General features: G+C 43.9%; 1 long non-coding RNA gene across 1 annotated transcript in view; it reads left to right on the top strand.

Moving 5' to 3' along the window:
• Positions 1 to 394: 394 nt before the first annotated feature.
• The window catches only part of LOC148777559 (uncharacterized), a 70542-nt gene continuing 58498 nt past the window's right edge, over positions 395 to 12438 (top strand). The window contains exon 1 of the long non-coding RNA XR_016037499.1: positions 395 to 541. This is a non-coding gene — a long non-coding RNA (uncharacterized LOC148777559). The remainder of the gene's footprint in view (positions 542 to 12438) is intronic.

Raw genomic sequence — 12438 nt, 5'->3', positions numbered from 1 at the left:
AGCCGGCCCTGCCCCTGACCGCTGTGTGGGGTTAATAGCGTTAATGGAAAGTGTTCCGGATCGAGAGAGGGAGCAGGGCCCTGGCAGGGTCACTTTCCATTAGGGACTGCCAAGGCTGATGTCACCAGGACTTGCGTTTTGCTGTCTGCCTCTCATTCTTTTAGGTGCAGAATGATGGAATAATCCGACTGGGTTGGTTTTGCCAAGGTTTGTTTCTCATCTTTTACTCAGGTAATATCTTATGTTCACAAAGCCTATTGTCTTTCCCAATTTGATTTTTAAAGGTGATTTCCATGTCCCAGCCCGTGCTAATGAGTCAGCAGGCATTGAGCAAGTACCTACTGGGACTGAACATCGTGCTAGGTTTGGGGGGGTGTGCAGGGAAACCAAGGACACCAGGTGTGGTACCTGCCACAGAACCCAGTTGGGTATCGAAGGCTCACATGCACAGAATAACATGAGGAAGATGACCGGTCGGCGCTCTCGGAGCTGTGGGAGGTCAGAGGGGCCTTCAGTGGCCTGGGAAGACAGCATGGAGGAGGTGAGCCCTGAGGAGGATGGGGAGGCCTCAGATGGAGAGGAGGAGGGCATTCCTGATGAGGGGGCAACGCGGGCAGGGGACCCACGGTGGGTCCACGGGAATTGTGAAAATAATAAAAACTATAATGTAAGCCAGCTGTCTGCTGGAGGATCCTGGCTCCCGGATATCTAGATGACTTCAACACAGCACAACATACGTCCCTGCCTTTTCCAAGGCTCTTGTGTGTTCTGAGTGAAGCGGTGTTGGCTTCCTCAGGTCATTCCAGGATCTGGGCTCTCTTTTGATTGGCAGCGTATTGGTTTCTCATGTCTAGGGGCCAAAGTAATGCCCAGTGATTGGATAACCAAGAGCTGCCTCTTTGCACAGATAGTGCTTGGCTGTTCATGTGCGTGTGTATGTGTGTGTGTGTATGGTATATTTGGAAAGAATTTCACATGGAAGGACCTGTGCCTACCACACAAGGAACAAATCCCCAAGGATGCTGGTCACCCTTACAACTCCCACACCACCACCCCCTTCCTCTCCCACACGCTCAACTGATTCCAAATAGATCCTGGAACATCTGTGTGTCCACAAAGCTTCTTGTCTCCTGAGTAGATGGAGAAATGCCCAGCTGAAAACTCGGGTTGGCTACTGAGCTGATGGGCCTATTTATTGTCTGGTTAGGAGAGCACAGGCTGAGGGTTAAGAAACTCCCAGCGCCTGTCTGGCTTTTGGAAGGCATCTGGATCCTTCCGAGTCAATGTGTAGCAAAAACTTCAGGGCCTGCCTTCAACCAGGACAGGCTGTGCTCTGGGCGCCCGCCCGGATCAACATGCAGGTGTGATGGCTAATCTGGCCGTAGTGGTGGAATGGCTGTGGGAGGTGAGCCCAGTTCTGAAATGCTGGCATGAAAGCAGTAAGTCCTCGATTTTGTGGCACTTAGCAAAGTACCAAGAAAAGCCAAAGCTGAGTATTCTGGGGGCACAAGAAGGAACACATGGAAAGAACATTGGAAATTCATCTTTAGAAAAACGGCTCCACGTTAAAAAATGTCCCTTCAAAAGGGAAAGGTGTAACAATTCACATTGCCTCTTTAAAATTCTGACAAGTGGCCTTACCCAGCTATTTGAAATGGAACTCTATGTACCACCCACTGGGAAGATTCAAATGTGATGAATAAAATCCATCATTTATATTATAGGTTAGCACCTAGCTGAATATCAAGACTCTCCCGGCACTTGATTATCCCTTATCCTTTATTCTATTCCATCAAAGTTAGCTCCTGAGCCAAGAGATCTAAGCTTTAATGTATTTAAGAATTGCTTAGTGCTGAGTCAGGGCAGGGGGCAGAGTGGGAGGAGGGCAAGCTTGGGCCTGACTGGGCCCCAGAATTCAGCATTTTATTAAGCAACCCTAATGAAGGTGATGTGGGAAACAGCAGAAAATGATTTGGGATTATTATGGCTTATGCATTTGATTTAATCAATACTGTCATTCATGAGTGACATCTTCCATTCACCTACCCTCTTTCATTTGATCCTCCGTGTGGTGCAAGAGCAGATGTTGTCATTCTTATTTCATGGTCAAAGACGCCAAGAGAGGCTGCAACCTGTGATTGACAGGTGGCCTACACCCGGGGCCAAGACTCTTAGCACAGTGCTCATTCTGCTCACCCCTCTCACTTCCTACAAGCCCCACATGACCTGCTGTGTGATGGTGTCAACATTTCTTCCTGCCTCCTTGTCTATGCCCTAAATTAGGGGAGGAGGGAGACGCTAAGGTTCTCTGCTCTGTTATTCTTGAACCAAGTCTTTGGTCAGAGGGAGGCAGTGCTTGATAAATGTTAAAATGCCTGATCAGTTCAGCCCAATGCCCTAAGCCTGGGGAGAAGAGGCTGCAGCATGTTGTTTCTGCTTGAAAGGGGGGAATACTTGAGTAAAAGTCACCAAAGGGCTGCCCTCCAATCCCCATGCACACACATAACCAGTGCCCCAGCCCCAGAGCTGCTCAGGACCCTCAGAAAAGAGTTTGTTGAAGAAAACGCATCTTCAATGAGTATAATTAAAATGCTTGAAAATGGAATGTAACTCCCAAGAATGATCAATTGACCAGAAGCTGACCAGAAATGGAGAAAAGAGAACTCGGGAAAGAACACACAGGATTGGGAACAAAGGGCTGTGCTCCAATTCCTGTTGTATTGCAAAAATGATAACATACCACCAGTGACCAGTTCCGGGGTGTCAGGGACTGCAGTTCTCACAATAAGACATCTGTCGGATGTCAGCATCTCCACTTTACAGGTGGCGAAGCTGAGGCTCAAAGATGCTAAAGGTCTTGACCTAGGTCACCCTGCTCATGAGTACCAGAAACACAGTTCTAACCCAGGCCCAGCGGCTCCCGAGCCTGAGCCCTGGAACTGCAATCCCTATGAGGCCTTGCCTGTGAGAGGCACATGAGATAATTAACATGAATGTGTCATGTAAACCTCGGGAATTTTGGCTCAGGTCCCAAACGTCATCCATCACGTCTAATCCTTCGCCACATCCTGTTGACTCTATCCCAAAATTTATCCCCAATCCCACCGATTCCCTCCTTCGTTATCACCACATCTATTGCTCCATCTTCCCTGGCTTGGATAACTGCTGTAACCTCCTGGCTGGTCTCTCAGGCTCACCCTTGGTCCCTGGGTCTTCTCACAACATAGTGGCCAGAGCGATCTGTTCAAATATAGGCCAGCACTCACTTAGAAATGCATATAGATACTGAAGTACCCTGATGCACACCTGAAACTAGCATGACACTGTGCATCAGTCACGTGTGTGTGTGCTCAGTCAACTCAGTCCTGGCCAACTCTTTGTGACCCTGTGGACTGTAGCCCACAAGACTCTTCTGTCCATGGGATTCTCCAGGCAAAATACTGGAGTGGGCTGCCATTCCCTACTCCAGGGGCTCTTCCCACCGCAGGGATCGAACCTGTGTCTCTAGCATCTTCTGCATCTGCAAGCAAATTCTTTACCACTGCGCCACCTGGGTTATGCCTCAATAAAAACACAATTTATAGGTTATTTCTCTGCTCAAAACCTGCAATAACACGCCATTTCACTGAGAATAAGAGTCAGGTGCCTCTAGTGGCCCAAGGCCTATGGATTTGTCCTCTTAGCCTCCTGCTGGATACTCCCCTTCCTTCTTGGGTCTCATCTTCCCCTCACCTGCTCTGCTCCAGCCCACTGATCCCACAGGCACTCACCTACCTCAGGGCCTTTGCACTGACTATATGACCTAGAACACTTGCCTAGTGACGCTAGCACAGAACCCACCTGCCAATGCAGGAGACATAAGAGACACAGGTTCAGTCCTCAGGTCCAGAAGATCCCCTGGAGGAGGGCGTGGCAATCCACTCCAGTATTCTTGCCTGGAGAATCCTCTGGACAGAGGAGCCTGGTGGGCTACAGTCCAAATGGTTGCAAAGAGTCGGACACGACTGAAGTGACTTAACATGCACACACACACACACACACACGTATTACCTAGAATATCCTTCTGCTCCACCAAACCCACACGGTTTCACCCCTCCCCACTTCAGGTCTTTGCTCAAACATCTCCACCTCAGGGAAGTCAATCACCCTATTTAAAACTTCATACCCCTCATAATACTGTCTACTCCCCTATTTTATTTTTCCATATCTGATATCCCCTATGTGTTTTCAAAACTGTGACAAAATAAGCACACCATCTCAACCACGCTTAAGTGTACAGATAAGTGGCATTAAGGAACTTCGCAGTGTTGTGCAGCCCTCACTATACATGTCCCTAACTCTTTTCATCTTGCAAAACTGAATCTCTGTCCCCATTAAACAATAACTTCCCATCCCCCACCCCCATCAGCCTCTGGCGACCACCCTTCCCTTTTTTTGTCTCTATGAATTGGACTACTCTAGGTACCTCCTATAAAATCATATAAATGGAATCATACTAGATTTGCCTTTTTGTGATCAGATGATTTTATTTAGCCTAATGTCCTCAAAGTTCACCCATCGTGTAGTACATGTCAGAACTCACTTCCTTTTCAAGGCTGAATAATACTCCACCGTGTGGATTTACCACATTAAAATGAGACTTTATGGTGAGTAAAGAAATAGCAATGCCAGCCACTGTTCATGGACCAAGTGCCACCCAGTGCTGAGGACTGTTATAGAGCATCCCAACCAAAAGCCTGTGGTGCTCTCACATTGTTGCTGTTCTTTAGTCACTAAATCATGTCCAACTCTTGCAACACCATGGATTGTGGCCCTCCAGGCTCCTCTGTCCATGGGATTCTCCAGGTAAGAATACTGGAGTTGCCACTCCCTTCTCTAGGGGATCTTCCCCACCCAGGGATCGAACCCAAGTCTCCTGCATTGGCAGGTGGATTCTTTACCACTGAGCCACCAGGGAAGCCCACTCTCACTTTACAACTAATGTGAACAATAGTACCCTGGAATTATGGAAGGATCCCAAAATGTAATTTGAGTAACTGGACAGAGATTACACTAAGCTCACTATAATTTTAACATTGATATTTTATTAATATAAAATTTGGTCATTCATGAGTTCAGTTCAGTTGCTCATTCGGGTCCAACTCTTTGCAACCCCATGAACTGCAGCACTCCAGGCCTCCGTGTCCATCGCCAACTCCTGGAGTTTACTCAAACTCATGTCCATTGAGTCAGTGATGCCATCCAGCCATCTCATCCTCTGTCATCCCCTTCTCCTCCCACCTTTAATCTTTCTCAGCATCAGGGTCTTTTCCAATGAGTCAGTTCTTCCCGTCAGGTGGCCAAAGTATTGGAGCTTCAGTTTCAGCATCAGTCCTTCCAGTGAATATTCAGGACTGATTTCCTTTTGGATGGAGTGGTTGGATCTCTTTGCAGTCCAAGGGATTCTCAAGAGTCTTCTCCAACACCACAGTTCAAAAGCATCAATTCTTCGGTGCTCAGCTTTCTTATAGTCCAGCTCTCACATCTATATGTAACTACCGGAAATACCATAGCCTTAACTAGACAGACCTTTGTTGACAAAGTAATGTCTCTGCTTTTGAATATGCTGTCTAGGTTGGTCATAACTTTTCTTCCAAGGAGTAAGCGTCTTTAAATTTCATGGCTGCAATCACCATCTGCAGTGACTTTGGAGCCCCCCAAAATAGAAGTCTGTCATTGTTTTCATTGTTTTCCCATCTATTTCCCATGAAGTGACGGGACCTGATGCCATGATCTTAGTTTTCTGAATGTTGAGCTTTAAGCCAACTTTTTCACTCTCCTCTTTTACTTTCATCAAGAGGTTCTTTAGTTCTTTCCTTTCTGCTATGAGGGTGGTGTCATCTGCATATCTGAGGTTATTGATATTTCTCCCAGCAATCTTGATTCCAGCTAGTGCTTCATCCAGTCCAGTGTTTCTCATGATGTACTCTGCATAGAAGTTAAACAAGCAGGGTGACAATATACAGCTTTGATGTACTCCTTTCCTGATTTGGAACCAGTCTGTTGTTCCATGTCCAGTTCTGTTGCCTCCTGACCTGCATACAGATTTCTCAGAAGGCAGGTCAGGTGGTCTGGTATTCCCATCTCTTAAAGAATTTTCCAGTTTGTTGGGATCCACACAGTCAAAGGCTTTGGCATAGTTAATAAAGTAGTCATCACAGTCAACAAGAGTCCGAAATGCAGAACTTGGATGCAATCTCAAAAATGACAGAATGATCTCTGTTCATTTCCAAGGCAAACTATTCAATATTACAGTAATCCAAGTCTATGCCCTAACCAGTAATGTTGAAGAAGCTGAAGTTGACTGGTTCTATGAAGACCTACAAGACCTTTTAGAACTAACACCCAAAAAAGATGCCCTTTTCATTACAGGGGACTATAATGCAAAAGTAGGAAGTCAAGAAATACCTGGAGTAACAGGCAAATTTGGCCTTGGAGTACAGAGTGAAGCAGGGCAAATGCTAATAGAGTTTTGCCAAGAGAACGCACTGGTCATAGCAAACACCCTCTTCCAACAACACAAGAGAAGACTCTACACATGGACATCACCAGATGGTCAACGCCGAAATCACATTGATTATATTCTTTGTAGCCGAAGATGGAGAAGCTCTATACAGTTAGCAAAAACCAGGAGCTGACTGGCTCAGATCATGAACTCCTCAATGCCAAATTCACACTTAAAGTGAAGAAAGTAGGGAAAACTACTAGACCATTCAGGTATGACCTAAATCAAATCCCCTACAGTGGAAGTGACAAATAGATTCAAGGGATTAGATCTGAGAGACAGAGTTCCTAAAGAACTATGGATGGAGGTTCGTGACATTATACAGGAGGCAGGGATCAAGACCATCCCCAAGTAAAAGAAATGCAGAAAGACAGAATGGTTGTCTGAGGAGGCCTTACAAATAGCTGTGAAAAGAAGAGAAGCTAAAGGCAAAGGAGAAAAGGAAAGATATACCCATAAGCTAATAGTTTTCACAATTTAAATCAGTGTTTAAAAAAAAAAACACCTCAATTCCCCCACCCTAAAAAAAGAGGAAGTAGAAGAATATGCAACCAAGATTGTATGTTGAATCCAGTGCCAAAAAGATATTTACTCTCTGGCTGTTTACTAAACACAATTTTCCCTTCAGCTACACACCCTTTCTCAGGGAGGGAGGACGGCCCTATAAACACTTGCTATTTCACCGCCTTTGACTCATTCTAATCCTCAGATCTCTATTTCTAAATATCCCCCAAGAGATCTGATGTTTGTTTTGATCTTGTTGACAGCATAAGCGTGTGGGCTTTTTCCAGAGAGGCCCAAGGAGAGAGACCTCCAGGACTGACTAAGGGTGAAGAATATACAATATTAAGTCTTCAACAGGCATCCGTCTCTCTTCTAAGTGACTCTCCAGGTTCATGGAAACTTTCAAGGGCCAAAGATTTCTGGATGCCTGATCGCTTAAGAGGAGAGTGGTTTGTAAACTCAGTCTTATGACTTGTGTGCCGTATTTTTGCTAAATAGGTAAATAGGCAGGCATTTCAATATTGCCCTGATTCTCTGAGGTCAGATTTCTAGGAATGCCGGTCACCAAGCACCTAGAACTTAACTCTGAAGTCAATGGAAAGGGTCTCAAGGGAAATAGTTGTACTTTACTCGAAGGGAGGACAGACAAGGACACATTCTTGGACCTTGATCTAAGCAACTGAGTCTTCATTAGGGAGATTAGCAGCAGCTAGAAATGACGACGGCAGAGGGAATTGGCAGCACTGCCAGAGACAGATCTGACTTCAGAGCACAGTACTCTGAGACCACGTGGTGTCGGGGGCGAAACCCCGCACATCCTAGGGGGCACCTGAGTGACTGAGTCATACAGAAGGATCATGCTCTCCATGAACTGGGGGCACAAGGAAAACACCTGTTGTGCATACTCTGCAATAAGAAGGCAATGTTGCAATAAAAATACATTTGTAGTTGTCAGTTGGGCTCCAACTGAGAACTGGAGTCACGATGAATGAAAGACATGTTACTTATGTACATGGACATTGAAAAGGACTCAACAGAATAAAAAAGGCTAATGAGATATTGAAACAAACAAGAAAACTGGTATCAACAGATCTCAGTGGATCTCAGATCTCAAGTGAAATAATGTCAAGAGATGAAACTAGGGGTTATAATGTGGACATCACTGTTGGAAGGTTGTCAGTGGAGTGAAATACACTGTTTTCTATCAGAGAAAGAGGTGTTTTAGCGAAACAAGAATAGTGATTTGTTCAAGGCCACTAATTTGGTCATAATAAAGCCCCAGTTCTCCTGTGGCCACTGGGACTCACTTGCTTTCAAATTCTGTCTCTCCCCTCCTCTGAATTTCTCTCTCTTCTTCCCTGCCTATTTTTGTTTTGCAGACGTTCTGACCTATGACAGAGAACTTGGCAACAAAAGTCCAAATTCAGATCTCCACGCCCCCCCCCCCGCCCCACGCCAAAAGCTCTCTTTTCCTCCTAGCTTTCCAATGTCAATCCAATATCAATCAGGCGTCCTCAGATTGGTTGTTTGGGCCATGTCATGGGTCTACCCTTTAGCCAATTTCTGATGGCAGTCTACCAAAATTTATGCCCTCTTTTCCAAATTATAGGACTCTGTCTGGGAAGAGTAGCTCAGACCACAGTGACATTTCCCAGCCTAACCTGAATCCAAATGAGGCCACACAACTAGTCCTTATCAGAGGAATGTGAACAAAATTGTTAAGTATAACTCCCAGTCAATGGAGGTAATGAAACAGACACACCTTTCCCACCCACAGAAGGAGCTCAGAGCCTCAAGCTCCTAATCAGACCTTTCTGATCTTTCAGATTCCAGCCTTAGTCACCTCAGTGTGATCCAAAAGGCTCATGAATAACAAAGACATGCCTAATAGAAGGGGCATTCCTCCTCAGCCTCTCTCCCAGGAACCAGGGACAAAGGCAAGTCAAATGCTTTGTTGTACAACAGATGGGTTATCTATACAAAAGTGTGTGTATGCTTGTGTTTAATTAGACTCGGGTAAATTAGAGTCTCTTTGCTTTCTATTTAATTGAATGAATTAATGCCAAGAAATGAAACCAGGATTATAATGAGGGCATTACTGTTGGAAAGTTGTCAATGGAGTGAATACACTGTTTTCTATCAGAGAACGAGGTGTTCTAGTGAAAGAACAATTTCTCCAGTACCCTTCTTTATATGACCATGAAATCTTCTGTCCAGGCAGGAATACATTGGAGCATTTCACAAGGGAATGTGAACTCTACCATTAACCCAAGTGGTCTCCGAAGTATATTTACGTTCCTGTGATCCAATCATAGGTTACTGTTGATCGCCACTAACTGAACTGAACTGAACATGACTGAGTGCTGTGCTAAGTACTGTATTAAGAGTTTCAAGTACGTTATCTAATTTAATCTTGTAAAACAGGATTTACATGTAAAATAAGTACTATAATCATTCTCATTTTATACATTGATAACTTACCTAAGGTCACCCAGCTCAGAAGCAGTGGAGCCTAGATTTAATGCAGACGTCCGACTCCCATAAGGATTCCAATATGAGCCCTCAAGAGCCTGGTTGAATGGAAATTAGAGATTTAGGAGAGAGAATTGGAGGCATGTGGTCACAGCTACTCTTCTGTGTATTTTAAGTGCTACTGTTGGGTGGAAGTTTTCATATTTGCACCATGCACCTCAAAAGCTACCTTCACTAAATTGTTTTCATGTTGTTGCTTGATATAATGACGGGTACAAGAAACAGCTTACGTTCCTCTTCTGAATTCTGGGTGAAATTGGTGGGCAGGGGACAGATGTGTCCTCTAGATCAGCCCATGTGGAAATTTCTCGAGTTTTTTACAAGGTAAACATCTTCTGTTTCCTGAAGAACTGCTATAAAACTGCCTCTTGGGTATTGTTTGCATCTGCTGCTGTGTTGTTCAAAATTTTGAATATAACTTTATGCTCTGGTAGAGCAATTTATTTACTTATTGAAGTATAGTTGACTTACAATGTAGTATTAATTTCTGCTGTACAGCAAAGTGGATATATATATATATATATGTATGTATACATATTCCTTTTAAAATATTCTTTTCCATTATGGTTTATCAGAGGATGTTGAATATAGTTCTCTGTGCTATACAGTAGGACCTTGTTATTTATTCATTCTATATATAAAAGCTTACCTCTGCTAAATCCAACTTCTACTCCAGCTCTTCACTCAACCTCCTCCTCCTTGGCTAGTACCCGTCTGGTCTGTCTCCATGATTCTGTTTCTGCTTTATAGATATGTTCATCTGTCTCATATCTTAGATTCCACGTATTAGTAAAGCAATTATAATGACTCAAATGGTCAGAACACTTGCTCTTTTTTTTTTTATCTTAATCCAACTTAATCTGTTTTTATTCTCATTTTATTGAAATCCCGTTTTTGGTATGTTACTTAAACCCTCAAGTTTTTTTCAGTTCAGTTCACTTGCTCAGTTCATGTCTGACTCTGAAACCTCATGGACAGCAGCACACCAGGCTTCCCTGTCCATCACCAACTCCCAGAGCTTGCTCAAACTCATGTCCATCGAGTCGGTGATGCCATCCAACCATCTCATCCTCTGTCGTCCCCTTTTCCTCCCGCCTTCAATCTTTCCCGGCATCAGGGTCTTTTCAAATGGGTCAGTTCTTCACATCAGGTGGCCGAAGTACTGGAGTTTCAGCTTCAGCATCAGTCCTTCCAATGACTATTCAGGACTGATTTCCTTTAGGATGGACTGATTGGAGCTCCTTGCTGTCCAAAGGGCTCTCAAGAGTCTTCTCCAACACCACAGTTCAAAAGCATCAATTCTTTGGCGCTCAGCTTTATCTATAGTCCAACTCTCACATTCATACATGACTACTGGAAAAACCATAGCTTTGACTAGGCAGACCTTTGTTAGCAAAGTAATGTCTCTGCTTTTTAATATGCTATCTAGGTTGGTCAGAGCTTTTCTTCCAAGGAGCAAGCATCTTTTCATTTCATGACTGCAATCACCATCTGCAGTGATTTTGGAGCCCAAAAAACTAAAGTCTGTCAATGTTTCGATTGTTTCCCCATCTATTTCCCATGAAGTGATGGGACCAGATGCCATGATCTTCGTTTTCTGAATGTTGAGTTTTAAGCCAACTTTTTCACTCTCCTCTTTCACTTTCATCAAGTGGCTCTTAAGTTCTTCACTTTCTGCCATAAGGGTGGTGTCATCTGCATACCTGAGGTTATTAATATTTCTTCCGGCAATCTTGATTTCAGCTTGTGCTTCATCCAGCCCAGCATTTCTCATGATTTACTCTGCATATAAGCTAAATAAGCAGGGTGACAATATACAGCCTTGATGTACTCCTTTCCCTATTTGAAACAAGTCTGTTGTTCCATGTCCAGTTCTAACTGTTGCTTGACCTGCTAACTGTCTTGACCTGCATACAGATTTCTCAGGAGGCAGGTCAGGTGGTCTGGTATTCCCATCTCTTTCAGAATTTTCCACAATTTATTGTGATCCACACAAAGGCTTTGGCATAGTCAATAGAGCAGGTGTTTTTCTGGAACTCTCTTGCTTTTTTTTGATCCAACGGATGTTGGCAATTTGATCTCTGGTTCCTCTGCCTTTTCTGAATCCAGGTTGAACATCTGGAAGTTCATGGTTCATGTACTATTGAATACTGGCTTGGAGAATTTTGAGCATGACTTTACTACCGTGTGAGAAGAGTGCAATTGTGCAGTAGTTTGAACATTCTTTGGCATTGCCTTTCTTTGGGATTGGAATGAAAACTGACCTTTTCCAGTCCTGTGGCCACTACTGAGTTTTCCAAATTTGCTGGCATATTGAGTGCAGCACTTTCACAGCATCATCTTTCAGGATTTGAAATAGCTCAACTGGAATTCCATCACCTCCACTAGCTTTGTTCATAGTGATGCTTCCTAAGGCCCACTTGACTTTGCATTCCAGGATGTCAGGCTCTAGGTGAATGATCACACTATCATGGTTATCTGGGTCATGAAGATCATTTTTGTATAGTTCTTCTGTGTATTCTTGCCACCTCATAATATCTTCTGATTCTGTTAGACCCATACCATTTCTGTCCTTTATTGTGCCCATCTTTGCATGAAAAGATATTCCCTTGGTATCTATAATTTTCTTGAAGAGATCTCTAGTCTTTCCTATTCTGTTGTTTTCCTCTATTTCTTTGCATTGATCACTGAGGAAGGCTTTCTTATCTCTCCTTGCTATTCTTTGGAACTCTGCATTCAGATGCTTATATCTTTCCTTTTCTCCTTTGCTTTTTGCTTCTCTTCTTTTCACAGCTATTTGTAAGGCCTCCTCAGACAGCCATTTTGCTTTTTTGCATTTCTTTTCCATGGGGATGGTC

This window comes from Moschus berezovskii, chromosome 6 (genome assembly GCF_049115385.1).
Source record: "Moschus berezovskii isolate FMDL1 chromosome 6, NW_MosBer_1.0, whole genome shotgun sequence".
In the NCBI taxonomy this organism is placed as follows: Eukaryota; Metazoa; Chordata; class Mammalia; order Artiodactyla; family Moschidae; genus Moschus; species Moschus berezovskii.
Note: the sequence above shows the minus strand (reverse complement) of the source record. Positions and strands in the feature narration are given on the sequence as shown.